Source organism: Odontesthes bonariensis, chromosome 15 (genome assembly GCF_027942865.1).
Source record: "Odontesthes bonariensis isolate fOdoBon6 chromosome 15, fOdoBon6.hap1, whole genome shotgun sequence".
Classification (NCBI taxonomy): Eukaryota; Metazoa; Chordata; class Actinopteri; order Atheriniformes; family Atherinopsidae; genus Odontesthes; species Odontesthes bonariensis.
This window is the reverse complement of record NC_134520.1, coordinates 12,890,396-12,907,087: the sequence shown is the minus strand read 5'-3', so window position 1 is coordinate 12,907,087 and position 16,692 is coordinate 12,890,396. Positions and strand designations below refer to the sequence as shown.

Here is a 16,692-nt window from a genome sequence, read left to right as displayed (position 1 = left end):
GGAGTCTAGTTGTTTAAAAAAAGTTTTTTTAAGGAATATTGGAATATTTTGAAACAGATATAGAAACTGTGGGAGTAAGACCATCTTAACCGCATTTATTCTCCCGATCATCGAAATTGGGAGAGTATCCCAGAACAATAACCTAGACCGTAGTTTTTCTATTAAGGGAGGAAAGTTTAGTTGAAAGAGAGAAGTATATTGTCTTGTCACTTCTATACCCAAATAGGTGAGATTTTCCGAGGAGATTTTAAATGGAAAATTAATCAGGAACGTCAGATCATCCCTGTGGACTGGCATTAAGACACTTTTTGTCCAATTAATCCGATATCCTGCAAAAGTGCCAAATAAATTGATTTTATCTAAAAGTACCGCAATGGTAATTTGTGGACGTGTTAAATAAAGAAGAATATCATCTGCATACAATGATATTTTGCTAACTGTTCCTTTAGTGGTGTACCCATGTATCTGAGGGTCAAGTCTAATACTTTGAGCCAGCGGCTCAATAGCAAGAGCAAAGATTAAAGGGGAGAGGGGGCATCCCTGCCTCGTCCCCCTACATAACTTAAATGGGGAGGATAGTGTTCGGTTCGTTAGGATTTGGGCTGTAGGGTTTTTGTAGATAAGTTTAATTAGTGACAAAAAAACATCTCCGAGATTGAATCTATTGAGAACTTCAAATAAATATCGCCACTCAATCTGATCAAACGTCTTTTCAGCATCGAGTGCAAGTATAACAAGATCAGAGTTTGGTTCTCTTTTCGTGTACATGATATTAAAAAGGCGTCTCAAATTGAAAGTAGAGTTTCTGTCAGGTACAAAACCCGTCTGGTCAGGATGGATTAATCTCTCCAGCAGGGGGCTCAATCTGTTAGCAAGCAATTTGGCAAATAGCTTCCCATCAACATTCAGGAGTGAAATAGGGCGATATGCACCTACTTCCTGTGGATCTTTCCCTTTCTTATGAATTACAGTGATCACAGCTTCAGTTAAAGTCGGTGGTAGAGCCCCACTTTCCTGAGCGTGTTTAAATACCTTCAACAAATAAGGAGATAACTTTTCACTATACGTTTTATATAATTCTCCAGGGAGTCCGTCAGGGCCTGGTGATTTATTACCCTTTAATGAGGCAACAGCAGATTGAACCTCTTGGATTGTGAGCTCCGCATTTAGCGATTTACAATCTTCAAATCCTAACCTGGGTAGATTACACTTATCTAAAAACATATTAATAATCTCGGGCTCTGAGGTGGATCTAGAAGTATACAAATCTGTGTAGAATTCGCGAAATCTGTTATTAATATCTTTGGGTTTTGTGAGTATTTTGTTATCACAGGCTTTTACCTTATTTATTGTCCTATCATTCTCCATTTTTCTGAGTTGACGAGCCAATAATTTATGTGGTTTATCTCCGAATTCAAAGAACCTTTGTCTGGTATACAGGAATGCTTTACTTATTTTCACAGACACAATTTGGTTATATTCATATTTTAATGTTGTTATTTTCCTGTGCAGAACTGTAGATGGGGATCGAGCATTTTCCTGATCCATTGCTTTGATCTGTCCTTCCAGGTCTTTCAATTTGGACATGTTTTGTTTCTTCCTTGATGCTTCAAATGAGATGATGCTACCTCTAATGTAGGCTTTAAACGCCTCCCAGAGAGTGGAAGGAGAAGTCTCTGGGATATCATTCATCTCAAAATAAAATGAAATTTGATCTTTTAGGTACTCACGAAATATTTTATCTGTAAGTAGGTGAGGGTTTAGTCTCCAAGAGGTATGCGGTTTGTCTAAATGGTCTAAACATATTGAAAAGGAAAGTGGACTGTGATCTGAAATCACAATACTATGATAACGAGCATCCACTACAAAAGGTGCCAGTTTGGCGTCAACTAGGAAATAGTCTATCCTACTGTAAGAGTTATGCACAGGTGAATAAAATGAATAGTCCCGACCAGAGGGGTTCATCATCCGCCATATGTCTAGGATATTTGCGTTATTTCTATATGTATTTAAGAATTCACTTGAGGCATTTCTGGGAGGTGTCTTTGTGGAGGATCTATCCAGATATGCATCCAAAACTTAAAATTAAATTAAAATCTCCTCCGATTATCAAATTAGTCTGTGACTTATCTGGAATTAATGCAAACATTTTCTGAAAGAATACAGGGTTATCAGTATTAGGTGCGTAGATGTTTACTAGGGTGAGGGAGATATTCTGAGTCTCTCCAATCACTATAACATAGCGACCCTCTTTATCGGTTATTGTTTTTTTCTGCAAAAAAGGTACACCCTTTCTAATTAAGATTGCTGCACCTCTTGCTTTGGAAGAAAAAGCCGAGTGATAGATCTCACCTATCCACTTTGCCCTGAGCCTGCCATGTGATTTATTATTCAGATGGGTCTCTTGTAAAAACATAATATCCGAGGCCAGTGTTTTAAGATGGGATAAAACCTTTCCTCTTTTGACTGGATTATTTACTCCACGCACATTCCAACTGGAAAAAGTGAGGGTTTTTTTCACCTTGGTGGTATCATTCATAGTATCTTGCATATTGGTAATCAGTTTTTGTAAGGTCTTCTGTCCCCAACCCAGCTCTCCCTCCCCAAGTCAACCTGACCCACATATTAACAAAACTAAACAAAACAAAATAAATTACTCTAGCCAGTTCAAGTGAATGGCGCGAGCCTTCTTAGGGAAGCCAAAAAACAAACAAATCGATAACTAAGGTTACTTCCACACCTATTGGTGGCCTGTTAACTTCAAAAATGGCTCCCGAGCTCTGAAACTTGATAATCAAGAACTTAAAATATTAGAAAGGGAACGAGCGATCGCACAGGGGGTGTACATGTGGGCACACACACCCCCATTTATACAAGTGCATCTATCATCATGTATCACATGTACCTGGGAGACGCAGAGTAAAACACAAATGTACTCCCCAAAGCTGAACATCTATTCTACAGGGTAAGAGTGGGTCACAATGGGCATCACACTTAGACATAAAGCTGAGTCTAATCACAGAACTAAATAAAATGGATAAATGAATAACGCTTATACTGAGAAAAAGGGATTGTTGTCAGATAGTAACAGTACAGTATCTAAATTATAAAGGATATGGTGTAGTATCCCACGACTTTTACACCTTGCATATTTCTTCTCACCGTCATGCAGTTGTGTGTCCATTGTATGTTTTTTGGCAGGTAACAGTTGTTGTGCTGATGTCAGCTGCCGAGGCAAACTAGCCAGTCACAGATAGAAAAGGAAAACAATTCCCAAGATCCATGTTTAATCAGTCCGCTGCTGCTGTAGATGACTCTGGTCCGAAGAGTCGCCCCGCGTATTCTTCGGCTTTTTTCGGGTCTGTAAAGGATGTCTGTGTACCATTGTGTGTGACCAGGAGTCTCGCGGGTCGGGGGTTCTCCGGAGGGTCCGATGCGCTCGGTCAATAAGTGGCTTTTCATCCAAAGATAGCGCATCTTTTAGCAGGTCAGCTACGAAGTCCCGCAGTCTGGGTCCTTCTACCCCCTCGGGAACTCCGATTATTCTAATGTTGTGCCTCCTAGATCTGCCTTCTAGATCCTCACATTTTTCAGTCAGTTTCCCCACTTCGGAGTTCAGCCGTGTTACCTGGCGTTGGAGAGCGGTAACATCATCAGAGTGGAGTGAGGCTGATTTCTCCAGCTCTTTAATAGTCTTCTCGTGCGAGGCCGTGGCTCCTTCAAGTGTTTCAATGGATGTCTGAATTTCCTTTTTAAGGCGGTAGCATGGTTGCCGCGTCTGTCACGGCGGTGGTGGACCGTGACGTCAAAATGACGTTTCAGGCATGGCGCTTCCCTTGAAAAGACGGCGCTGCGCGTTGTCGTGCACCAGTCGATTTTTGTAACTTGGCGGCGCCGAGCACAACGAACCGGATGGACCGATGTGAGACCAGGCTCAGTGAGGAGGTGCGTTTGTACAGGCAGCTGTACGAAACTGCAGTGAAACAGCACAGGGAGCACGTAAACTCCCAAAACTGGTGCACAGAGATTGGCAGAACTTTGGGGAAAGAGGGAGAGTTCTGTAAGAATGTGTGGAAGAAGCTACGGGACAGATACGTGAAGGCAAAGAAGAGGGCAGAGACTCTGTTGATGCCGGGGGCTTCAGACCTTCACCTCTTTTAACTGAATTAAAAAATTAAAATGATCCGAAAACTGCAGCAGTATCATTAATTACAGTATTCTTGCTCTTGACAGCGGCATTGTTTTCTTCTCCGCTTTCGTGGTTGTAGAGTAGAGGTAACCTTCACGTAGCAGCGCCACCTCTGTGACGGAGAAAATTGCAACTACTGGCGCGCAACGACTTGCGCCACTGTATAGGGTCGCGAGCAGACGCGGCAACCATGCTAGAGCCTTTAGTTGTAGCCAGCTCCTCTCTCAATTCTGTGCAGACAGTCTGTATGCGTGCATCTATGGAAGCACATATATCGTCCTTGATCTGAGTGACTTCATTTCGTAGGTTAGCGATAGCGGCTAATATTCCACGGTTAGGTGGGTCCGCCTCGTCACTCATATCCTCAGGTATGGGTGAGTCACTCGGGTCCGAGGGCTGGTCGGGGCCTGGTTCTTGTTGGTCGTATTTCCTCGTTTTCCCCTTTTTTGACATAGTTTTGTATACATTGGTCTTTATAATGCACTTTTGTGTGTCTTCTTACGTCGTTCCAAGGATCTTAAGAGCGGATTTGTAAAAGTTTAGTGTATTAATAAAGAAAAAGTTATCAGAGCTCGTGGGAACACGTCTTACTCCACCATTGCTCAACAGCGTCCCCCAGAACGCCAGAAAGTTTTAACACAGGCATGAGATGAGTCATCTGAGCAGTCTCACATGGTTTTCCGCAGGAGTCTGTTTCTTAAACCATGCACAAGTGAGGAACACTGTCCTCCACCAATGTTCATCAGGACCTTCTGAATGACCTCAAATGTGTACCTTAGTTCCTTTGGATAGTCTATGTTGAGGCAAAAAAGAAGACCCATCAGCAAGACAATGGCACGTGGAATGTCCTTCAGATCAGACAGGATCACTGCTTCCTCAAGGACCACGGACGTGTCAATGATGTCTTCGCCGTCCTTCACTATCACAACACCAACTTTCATCCCCACTGTGAATGTGTCATCAGCTGTGGCCTACACAAGATTTCAAAGGAAGCAAAAATATCTTATCATCTTTGGTTGTATCATGTATATATAAAGGGATCTATAAGAACAGAAACAGGTTTACCATTTCAGAAATGTTAATACCAATCACCACCCGACTAATGGGCCACAGAACAAAAAGTTCCATTTACTGATTTAGAACAAACCTGGTGTCAAATGTGAATCAATTTTATCTGAGCTGGACAGATCTTTTCAACCGTTTTTGTGATGGAATTGAGTGCATAGTTTTGTCTAACACCTACAGAAAGCATGTTTATTACATATATTTTAGTAGGTATGACTATGCAGTCCCTACATGCCATTTTAACTTAACTTATTCTTGACCACTGCAATAAAGAAATTAATAAATACAAACCTCTACAGTCTTAAAAAAAACGGAGGGATCCTCCTTAAGAAAGTGAGGAAGGCCCAGCATAGTAATTGTCCTCTTTCGGTGTGTGGAACTCTGATTAAAAAGAAGAAAAAACATGAAAACTTAAATAATAACTGGTATTTGTTCTGTCTGCTTGTAAACAGTTATTTAAGACCTCTCACAAGCAAAAAGACATTAAGACACATATGGCCTTGCATTTTTAAAAGCTCAGCTTATGACTTAGTCTACCAGCTGTATGGGCAGAAACTCAATACACTCTTTCCAACCCTGATCACTACTGCACAGAATCTGGCTCCAAATAATGTCACCAGCACAAGATGGCGGCACTTGTATCTGGGATATTTAGGCTTCAATTTGGACAGTGGGAGGAAGTGGAGACGAGCTGTCAATCTTCATTCATGTCAGTGATTGCAGAGAACCCCCCTATTTGGGGTTCAAATCTGAGGATAAAAAAAGCATCCAACACAGAAGAAGCTGTGTGCACTACTGCTGATCAGGAAGGATGTTTCACAGAGATGGTGTGGAAGATGCTAACAACAAATGTGGGAGGCATGGATGAAGACATTTTTTTTTAACACTTACGTCTACATTGAGACATCTCATCAGCCTGGTCAGGTCCGCTATGCCACTCTTTGCTTTGTACAGCTCAAGGAACCTTGGCAGATACTGGTCCAGCCCAGTGAAGAAGGAGCCGTTCAAGTCAACAGATGTAAGGCGAGCAAATTCTGCTTCAATCTGTGGATGTGGATAAAAAAACAAAAAGAGTCAAAGAGTATGCCTTTAATTAGTACTCTCAAACTGGACACTTTATTTAAGTTTATTTAAGTTTAAAGAGATAGTTTTAATTATTTGAAGTGCGGTTGTATGAGTACTTATTCATACTCAATATAGTAGCTACAGTAGATGCTGGTCAGCACACTCCAAGTTTGGAGAAGCAGAGACAAGCACCAGCAACAAAGGGTGTTTAAAAGGTCCACCATAAAAACAAAAATACTTCACCTTGCCACCAGACAGACAGTCGGCCTTTTCTGATGGGAAAACCCACAAGTCATGGGTAAAGCAGATAAAGGGGTGAAAATATTCTTAAGTGTACATTGATTAGCTTCTGACACCGGCAGTACTGTATGCAATACAATGACTAAGAATAAATATTCCATACAATCAGACTTCAAATAATCCAAAGTATCCTTTTAATAGCAACATTTAATTTGAGAAAACCACTCAAAAACTCTTTACCTGCCGTTCAAAGAACAAGGCTGGTTCATCTTCAACAATCTCTTTCCTCCGTAAAGGAAATGTGTTACTCATCATTTCAGCGATTTGCTTCCAGTCAACCTTGGACCTTGCATGCAAGTTTCAAGAGCACTTTATTACAACTCAGAGAATTCAAATTATCTAAAGTGAGGTTGTACCAGGTACGTATCTATAGTCACCTTTCATAGATGGTGTTCAGCAGGGCCCATTACGGAGAAGCAGCAGGAGTACTGGTGCAGGAAACTCCGCAATGTACTGCTGTGGACAGTCAGTAACAAAATGTATTTAACATCTGAAGATAGTAAGTAAAATATTTTAAAAGAGTTCTCAGCTATGAAATATTCCTGGCCGCTTTTCCCCCCCATTAGCACATGCTGATTATGCTTAATTGTTTCTCCAAAGTCATTTAATTGACCGTTTTGATTCAGGCCTTTCCACTTCGGATTTTGCTTCCGTATCAGTCATTTTGTTACAAACGTGTGTTTTGAATAAAGTTCAGAATGCGCCAGTGAATACAAGCAGAAAGTGGGATGTTATCTTAAACAATGCCCTTTTTAAAACAAGCAATCCTCTTCATCCACACAGGTTGCCAATGCAGACCTTTTTTTAATCGTGCTTTTTTTTTTTATGAATGAGCGTGGCCTGGCGCGTAAATCAAACAAAGCGCGCAGCCAGGGCTCTCAAGTTTTCAAGTTTGCTTGGTGTTGTGATATGTAACTACAGGTTGCCGTAATCACGGCAGGTGATGCCACCAGCGTGCGCGTACGTCAGGACATGTGGTGTACGTGCCTGGATTATGCTCGGTTAGCGGTAGCAACTCCTGTGGGTAATAAATCAGCTCTTTACCAACAAGACGGTTTGGTTCCTCCTTTTCTTATCATCGACACATGACATGGTGTCAGAAGTGGCCGACTTCACGCTCACAAAATAAGACATGGCGAAGCTTGGACCTCCGGAATCTTTTGACTTCACTCAGAAAATGAGTGGCTTGTAAACTTACCTGTCAATGGCAGCACTGTGGAATTTAAAATAGACACTGGGGCAGACATTACTGTAGTGTCGCAGGCTGCATTCAGGAGACTGCCACAGCGCTCACAGCTGGTATCTGCAAGGAAAATACCCATCACCAGCCCCGGCGGCGAAGTAAAGAGTATTGGCAAGTTTCTTGCAACAAGTGAGTACAGGGGAAAGAAATACAGGTTCTGGATAACTGTAATTAAAGGGCCATACTCTCACAACCTCCTGGGACGGAGTTTTGCCACAAGGATGGGACTGCTCATGAGAGTTGATGGAATGGACACTGTAATGTTAAGTGATGTGTTTGGGGATATTGGATTGCTCAAGTGTGACCCTGTTAAAATTGAACTAAGAGCTGACTGTGAGCCCTACTCACTGACTACGCCACGTCGCATCCCGTTTCCCCTCCTGCCTAAGGTTGAGGCTGAACTCAGACGCATGTTAGCCCTGGACATAATTGAGGAGGTTACGGAGCCCTCAGACTGGTGTGCCCCAATGGTTCCAGTTGAGAAGAAGAACAAAGAGCAGGTGCGAGTGTGTGTTGATCTAAAACGTTTAAACAAGGCAGTCAAGCGTGAGAGGTACATCATGCCAACATTGGAGGATATTGCTCCTAAACTGGTTGGAGCTAAAGTGTTCTCAACCCTCGATGCTTCCTGCGGATTTTGGCAGATCCCCTTGGACACTTCCAGCCGGAAGCTGACAACCTTCATAACCCCAATGGGGAGATTCTGCTTCCGACGTCTGCCATTTGGTATCACGTCTGCTCCGGAAATCTTCCAGAGACTGATGTTGACACTTTTGAAGGATCATGATGGAGTTGTCGTGGTAATGGATGACATACTTGTTTATGGAGCAACAAGGAAAGAGCACGACACTCGTCTTGATGCGGTGCTGAAGACCATAAAGGACAGTGGTTTAAAGTTGAACAAGGCCAAGTGTCATTTTGGCGAAACAGAAATACAGTACTTTGGCCACATCATAAGTGCAGAAGGCATGAGACCTGACAGTGAAGAAGTTAAAGCCATCACACAGATGCCAAGTCCAACTAATGTTACAGAACTCAAACAGGTTCTGGGTCTTGTCAACTATGTTGGAAAGTTCCTGCCCGGCCTCTCCTCTGAGCTGCATCCCATCACTCCCCTGCTCAGGAAGGGAAATGAATGGGTGTGGAGTGGTGCACAAGAAGAGGCGTTTGAGAAGGTGAAAACTATGCTTGTGTCAGCCCCAGCACTTGCATATTATGACGTCAACCGCAACACCGTAATCAGCGCTGATGCAAGCAGCTACGGATTAGGAGCAGCGTTATTGCAAGAACATGAGGGGGAGTTAAAGCCAGTGGCATTCTGCTCCCGCACACTATCAGATGCAGAGAAGAGATACTCCCAAATTGAAAAGGAGTGTCTTGCAGGCGTGTGGGCATGTGAACGATTCGCCCGCTATGTGCAAGGCATGGAATGCTTCCGTCTACAAACGGACCACAAACCACTCGTGCCCCTCATAAACACATATGATTTGGACAAAGTCCCTCCAAGGTGCCAAAGACTCCTAATGCGTCTTCTGAGGTTCAATGTTGTGGCTGAGCACGTCCCGGGAAAGCACCTCGTTGTGGCCGATGGTCTCTCCAGGAGCCCACTCACTGACAGTGGTGATGAACACACAGACCAGGAGGTACAAGCATATGTGGAGTCAGTGGTGGAAAATGCACCTGTTTCATCACAAAAACTGGACAAAATCCGCTCAGCCACACTACAGGATGAAGAGCTGCAAAAGATAGTGCAGTTCATTAGGAACGGATGGCCACCAAAGACAGCGCTGCTTCCATCCCTGCATGGATATTACTCTGCCAGAGCTCACCTCTCTGAGACCGATGAACTGGTGTTGTATCAAGATAGACTCGTCATCCCTGCTGCACTTAGATCAGAAGTGCTCAAACAGCTACATGAGGGACACCAAGGTCTGACAAGGTGTCGTGTTCGGACCAGGATGTCAGTATGGTGGCCTCGGATCAGTGCAGAGATCACAAAGACAGTGTCAGCATGTAAGTTCTGCATTGAAAACAAACCCACTCAAAGACGTGAACCGCTTCTCACCACATCTTTACCTGAGGGCCCCTGGCAGCGCATTGCTGCTGATTTGTGTGAGTTAGAAAGGCAGAATTATCTCATTATGACTGACTACTACTCGAGAGACATTGAAATTGCTCACCTGTCTTCGACATCCAGCCACCAGGTCATTACCAGGCTAAAAGGCATGTTTGCTAGATGGGGGATCCCGCTGCAACTGGTGAGTGACAATGCCACACAATTCACCTCGGGTGAGTTTCAAGACTTCTGCCAAAGGTATGGGTTTGCACACATAACCACCAGCCCTCACTACCCCCAGGCAAACGGTGCCGTAGAGCGAGCTGTGCAGACTGCTAAGCGCATCTTAAAGCAGCCTGATCCGTATCTCGCTCTGATGTGCTACAGAGCCACCCCGAGTGCTGCTACTGGGGTGAGCCCAGCTTTACTGATGACTGGAAGACACATCAGGACCACACTTCCTAGGCTGGAAGACAAATCACAAGCTACTCCTGTGAACAGACAGCAAATCCAGCAAAAGGATGCTCAGACTAAGTCAGCTTACCAGTTTTTCTATAACCGCCGTCACTCTGCACTGCCACTTCCTGAACTTCAAACTGGGCAAGCCGTCAGAGTGAAACTGGATGGAAAAAAGGGTTGGAGAATGTCTGCTACGGTCATTGGCAAGAGCACTGAGCCCCGGTCTTATATTGTGAAGACGGACAACGGTGCGGTGCTGCGACGCAATAGAAGACATCTGCAGGCAGTCCCTGAGCCTGCTGAACCTCCAGACCAGCAGCTGCAGCCTGAGGGACCTCCGCTGCAGCCGCCCAGCAGCCCTCCTTCTGTAGTTGGACCCAGCCACAGAGACCCTGCTTCTGTCCAGAGACTGAAAGATCCACCGGTGATGCGTTCACCACCCCAGTCATCCCCAGACAGGGCTGTTCAGGTGACATCCAGAGGTCGTGAGGTCAGGATACCTCTCAGATATGGAGACACTTGAACACTTAATGACACTCTACTTCACACTGTTTCCTGTTTTGAAGTAATTTTGTGGGGTGAGATGGGTATGGAAAAAAAAAAAAAAAAAAAAGAATAAAGTTATGTTCCATATGTACAGAGTGTTATGTTTCGGGTAAGATCTGATAATGGACAGGATAAATAGGAATTGGAATTGTACAATTGCCTGAAATCACAAAAGAAGGGAAAAAACAAAAGAAGAAGCAATGCTGATGTAATACATCAACCACCCAGAGACTGTTCTGAAAACTGTTCACACACATCATAGGAACAGCAACTATTGGGGGCAGAATAAACCCTACGTTGCTGTGGACGGCGGGCAGTCTACCCCAAAGTCCTAGAGCATGACTGTTATATTCATGTTTATCTTTAATTGAAGTGATGTACGCCTGGTTTAATTGTTTATGTTTAAACTTTTGAAAAAAGGGAGACGTTGTGATATGTAACTACAGGTTGCCGTAGTCACGGCAGGTGACGCCACCAGCGTGCGCGTACGTCAGGACATGTGGTGTACGTGCCTGGATTATGCTCGGTTAGCGGTAGCAACTCCTGTGGGTAATAAATCAGCTCTTTACCAACAAGACGGTTTGGTTCCTCCTTTTCTTATCATCGACACATGACAGAAGAGAACCGTCAGGATCTTCAGCAGGTCATATCTTCATTTATTTTAATCTTTTATTAGTTACTATAGTTTTCCTACTCTTCGTAAAAGACCAATACCTGCCGATTAAAGTGTTCGTTGGAATAGTAGACCTAAATATTCAGCACACACCCTTTGACATGAGCAACTTAATGAAAAATAAAAAATATGTTGGAGTGTAATTAGGCTTCCGTGGTTAATTTTTTTCAAAGGTGACTGGTATGAGCAGATTCCCAATAAGGCTATCTACAATTGCCAAACTGCTATTAGTTCTGCCACACTGAAATGCTGATGCAGCGAGGGTTTTTTCCATGGTCGGGCTCAATAAAACCAAGACCAGGAACACGTTGGCTCTAAATGGAACTCTGTCATCCATCATGACTGGGGAAATGGCTGACATTGAGCCACAGTGCTTTAAATGGGAGCCCCCAATATCAGTCATCAAGCATCAAAATCTGCCACAAACACTTACAACAACACTCATAAACAAACACACACAGAGAGGGACTGCTAAAGGGGCCCATTTGGGGTTATGTTTGTTTTTCTTAATTTAATTTGTCTGTTTTTTTGTTTGTTAAGACTTTGCATACCTAAAACAATTTATTTTAAAATATAGCAGAATTTAGTGCAAAAGTGAAGATTTGTGATTTTGGTATAAATAAAACAATTTCTTTGTTCTTTAAGTAGCTAGTTTATGGCGATGGGATACTGTAAGGGACCCCCCCCCCCCAAAAAAAAAAAATAAAACCCGAAAGAAACCCCCCCACACACATGGCCCGGCCCCTGCCCCGCCCGAATCTCACTCCAAGCAAACTTGAAAACTTGAGAGCCCTGCTACCACCTTTCCATCAACTACATTTGACAATATACAGAATGTTATTTTTAGGAGTTGCTAAAAAAACAAACAAGCAAATGACTAGCTTAACGTTTCCTTGGCTAACCTAATACTGAGAGGAACAGACTAGGTCAGCGGCTCTGGTTTTGTGCGCTCCTCGTCGCTGGTGCCCCGAAAGGGAACTCGTCTTGCCCCTGGCTATTCGCTTGGGCTAATTGTTGCAAATTGTTTGGCGTACGGCTCCATCTTTATCCCTCCGACGCGCTCGGTCTACCTTTATTCAGTATACACCACGAGACGAGTCCGTAGCCGGAGTCGCCTCTCAGGACTGCGTGTGCCAGCTACAGCGGGCCCGTGGGGCTTCCAACCAAGAACGGTCAGAGTTGCCGCTGTGTCCTCCCGTCTGTTCACGGTAACGGCCGCTCTCCATTGCTTGCTAGCCTCGGCGGCTTGGCCGCTTGTAGGTTTGGGTGCGTGTGCATGGCGCTGAGCTTGCTGCTAGGCTGCATCATCTGTCCCGTGATTAAGTGTTTGTCTTGTCAGTTTGGTCAACGTCTGCCCTTCTCTGTGTGCGCTGGCTGTATGTGCTTTTAGTGAACTTGTAACCCGCCAGTTAACGGTGTATTCCCTCTGTTGAACCTGGTGTGCTGGATATTTTGCTTTTGTGTGTTTTGTTTGCCGTCCTCATTGTTTTGCTGTGATTTATTTTGCTTTCTTACTATTCGTTTGCAGTGCTTTGTTTGTTAATTGTGTACCTCAGCATCTTTTGGTCCTGTTTGTCGAAACCGCTCCACTAGGGTGGACTGGAGTGTCCAACCAGTGTCCGGCGTGTGTGTGGTTGTGTGTGTGTGAGAGTGATTTTTAATGCCGGTAATTTACCTGTTTATCACCAAAGAAAAATGAAGAATTGTAATTTTGTAACCCACGTCTGTGTTATTCACCCCCTACAACCGGTGTATATTTAAAGGACTATTGAGTTGCATAAAATTGATTGTTTAAAATAGTGTCTACCTCTCGGCACTGTTAGACAAACATGGCGTCCACGAAACACGTGACCAACCCAGAACCAATCAGCATAGCGGGAATGCAACAAGGACTCATGGGAGAGACATTTTACCCCAAAAAAGGGCGTATAGACCTTTTTAATGCACTTGTAATGACGTTGTGATGACACCTGTGCACCTTACTCACCTCCCTTTTCCCTGCTGTGTATCGATAGAGCGGTGTTGACCGCGGTACCGTCACTGTGAACGAGAGAGGGTGAGAGCACTATAAATAGTTCTCGTTGCTATTGGTTATATAGGTGATTGGAGCTAGCTGTCTGGAGCACCACACCGTTCTCCCTCAGGAGATAGACATCTCTGTGGCTCTGACGCGGCATTTCCCCCGCTACCTTAAGTATGTTCGGGCCGCGAAGTCCAGGGTGGCAGTGTGCCACAAAAAAAGAAATAATACATCCATGTAAGTCCACCCCAGTCAGTGCAAACTCAGATGTCTATCTTGTGAGGGACAGCGGTACGGTGCTTGACAAGGTGTTAGCCGGAAAAGCTAACAGTCAACCAGCCGCAGCAGCTCAGATCACTCTTTTCATTTTATTCATTGGAGAATGCTCATGTCTTTTTTTAGCCTTTTTTTCATTCTTATTTATTAACAAATAACAAGAAAACATACTTTATCATCCAAGTATCTTTCTTAATATCTTTTAATTACTGCTACGACTCTTAGCGTTGGCGAGCTAAACTTAGCTAGCTAAGGAACCAAAGAGGCATAACGTTAGCCTGTTCAGGCCATGGTTAAGGCCATTGTGGGCGCTTTCCCACCATAGTCCTGTGATGGGCACAGCTCAATTATGGATGGATTTCTGCATGCCCTAGACTCGTGGTGTGAGCAGTATCGGAGCGGAACTGGAGCGCGTTTCATCAAAACTGGCTCCATGCTCCAACTATATTTTGCAGCTCCGCTCCGTTCACATGCTCTGATCAGCACGCCGTGCAGCCGTGCAGCCACAGTGAAGTAGGCCCCAGCACATCTTCAGGCACAGCAGCGAAAGCTGACACACTAGGCTATAGTGTTCAGACCAGGGGTGGAAAGTAACCAATTACATTTACTCGCGTTACTGTAATTGAGTACTTTTTATGAGTAATTTGTCATTTTCTGAGTAGTTTTTGAAATGTGTAATTTTTACTTTTACTCGAGTACATTTTGACCCAAGTACTTTTACTTTGCTACATTTGAAACCCCTCACGTTACTGAGTAAAACAAATATTTATGGTGAAAAATTAAATGCGGGCGGAAATTTAAACAGCTGTCCCGGAACTGAAAGTCAATAGCTGGGTTTCACTTGACGTCACTTCTGTGTTTTCTAAGCGTGCGAACCTAAATGGTGGGCAACTGGAGCTGGGTCCCATTGACAACACTGTGTTTTGTCTGCCACTTTTTTGCCCAAAATGCCTCAGTTTTGTGCCGTTTTTGGATGTTGCAATCGCTCTAACCGAGAGAAGGTAAAGGGTTACTATCGAGTACCTAAGGTAATCGCCCATAGAGGTGAGAAATGGAAAAAACTCACAGAACAACGCCGTAAAAAGTGGATAGTTAACCTACGTTTACAGACTGGAGGAACTGAATCTGCAAATGCTCGTGTCTGCGGTGACCACTTCGTCAAAGGTATGTGCCAAATCTAACTGTTTTGTAGTAGTGCAGTAAAGTATTATGTTGTTAAATGCCAATCAACAGTAATGGAATACGGGCTACATTTGGGCTTTGTTTTGAAGGCTGCCCCAGCGCGTTGTTGGCTACCGAGTCAGTGGACTGGGCTCCGACGTCAGTATTTGGATATTTGGATCTGGGCATTTTATCAAAACATAAACATTTTTTATTGTTATTCCACAATGAAGTCCCGCAGGTAGAGGGTTCTGGGGAATTGGAGGGGTACCTTGCCTGTGTGTCGGAGAGCATGGACCTGCTGAACTCCTTCCCAAACATTAAGAAGCTTTCTCTGAAACTCAACACAGGCCTTCCAGCCTCAGCTGCCTGTGAGAGGCTTTTTAGTTCAGCCGGGTTGCTCTTCACAGCAAAGAGAGCAAGACTTACAGCATAAAACTTCAAAAATCAGCTGCTGCTGAAATTGAACAAGAGCTTTTCCGGTCCAAAATTGTAGATTATAGGCAGATTTGTGGGATCCTGTGGGCACTGTATTTTGTATAGTGGGATCCTGTGAGCATTTTGTTTTATTTAGAGATGTGGGATCCTGTGGCATTTTATTGTGAATAGTGGGATCCTTTGGCATTTTAGTTTGATTTGTGGTATCCTATGGGGACTTAATTTTGTGTGCATTTTGTTTGTTTTAATACTTTGATATTAGTTTAAATTTCTTTATTCTTATCATAGTGTTGTCCATTGGACAATAGGACTGAAAATTCTTTGCACTTTAATCCATTCAATTCAAAAATACTTTATTTATCCCAGAGGGAAATTAAATGTTGATGTAGCTCAATTAAATCAAGGAGTTATTATAGATGCTGATGGCTGTGGGCAGGAAAGATTTCCTGTAGCGGTCCGTTTTGCATCCAAACTGAAGAAGCCTTTGACTGAAGAGACTCTGTTTTCCGATAACAGTCTCATGGAGAGGATGTTCAGGGTTGTCCATAATTATGGTACAAGTTGTGACTGTCCTTGTGAGGAAGTATGTTCCTGAGCCCAGTTGATCTTTTGCAAGTGTGGATGTGCACTTTAATACACCTCGAAATAGATTAAAATAACTTGTACTGAATTTGAGTCATAACGCATCCTTTTTTGCATTAAGAAACTGAAAGTAATTAAGTAACTTTTACTCAAATTACATTTTAAATGAAATAATTTTTTACTTACTCAAGTAAATTTTGAGATGGGTAATTTTACTTTTACTCTGAGTAGAATTTAGGCAAAGTAAAGATACTTTTACTTAAAGGCGGGGTAGGGGATCTTTTTCTGGAACAGTTTTTTACATATTGTTTGAAATACTCTTCACACCCTCATTGCAACCAATTAATTAAAAGTTTTGACACAAATATGAAAAGTTTTAGTGGCCTCTAGAACGTACAATCTAGGAAAAACAGATGATGCCGTCTATCAAACTGCAATCTGCCCCCCCTCCCCCTCCTTCCCCCTGTGCGCGTATCCTGCTCCGTGAACGTCCAGAAGCTTGGCAGGAAGCTAAACTAGAGCCAGCTTGGCTAGCACCTAGCATTATTAAACGTATAGTTAGCATAAACTAAATACGGCAACGATCGATGCTTGCTGTCAGAACAGCGCTCGTGCACCT

At 43.5% G+C, this 16,692-nt stretch overlaps 1 pseudogene; it reads right to left on the bottom strand.

Moving 5' to 3' along the window:
• The window catches only part of LOC142399968 (dnaJ homolog subfamily C member 13-like), a 53,172-nt pseudogene extending 45,419 nt beyond the window's left edge, over nt 1-7,753 (bottom strand).
• Between the last annotated feature and the right edge of the window lie 8,939 nt (nt 7,754-16,692).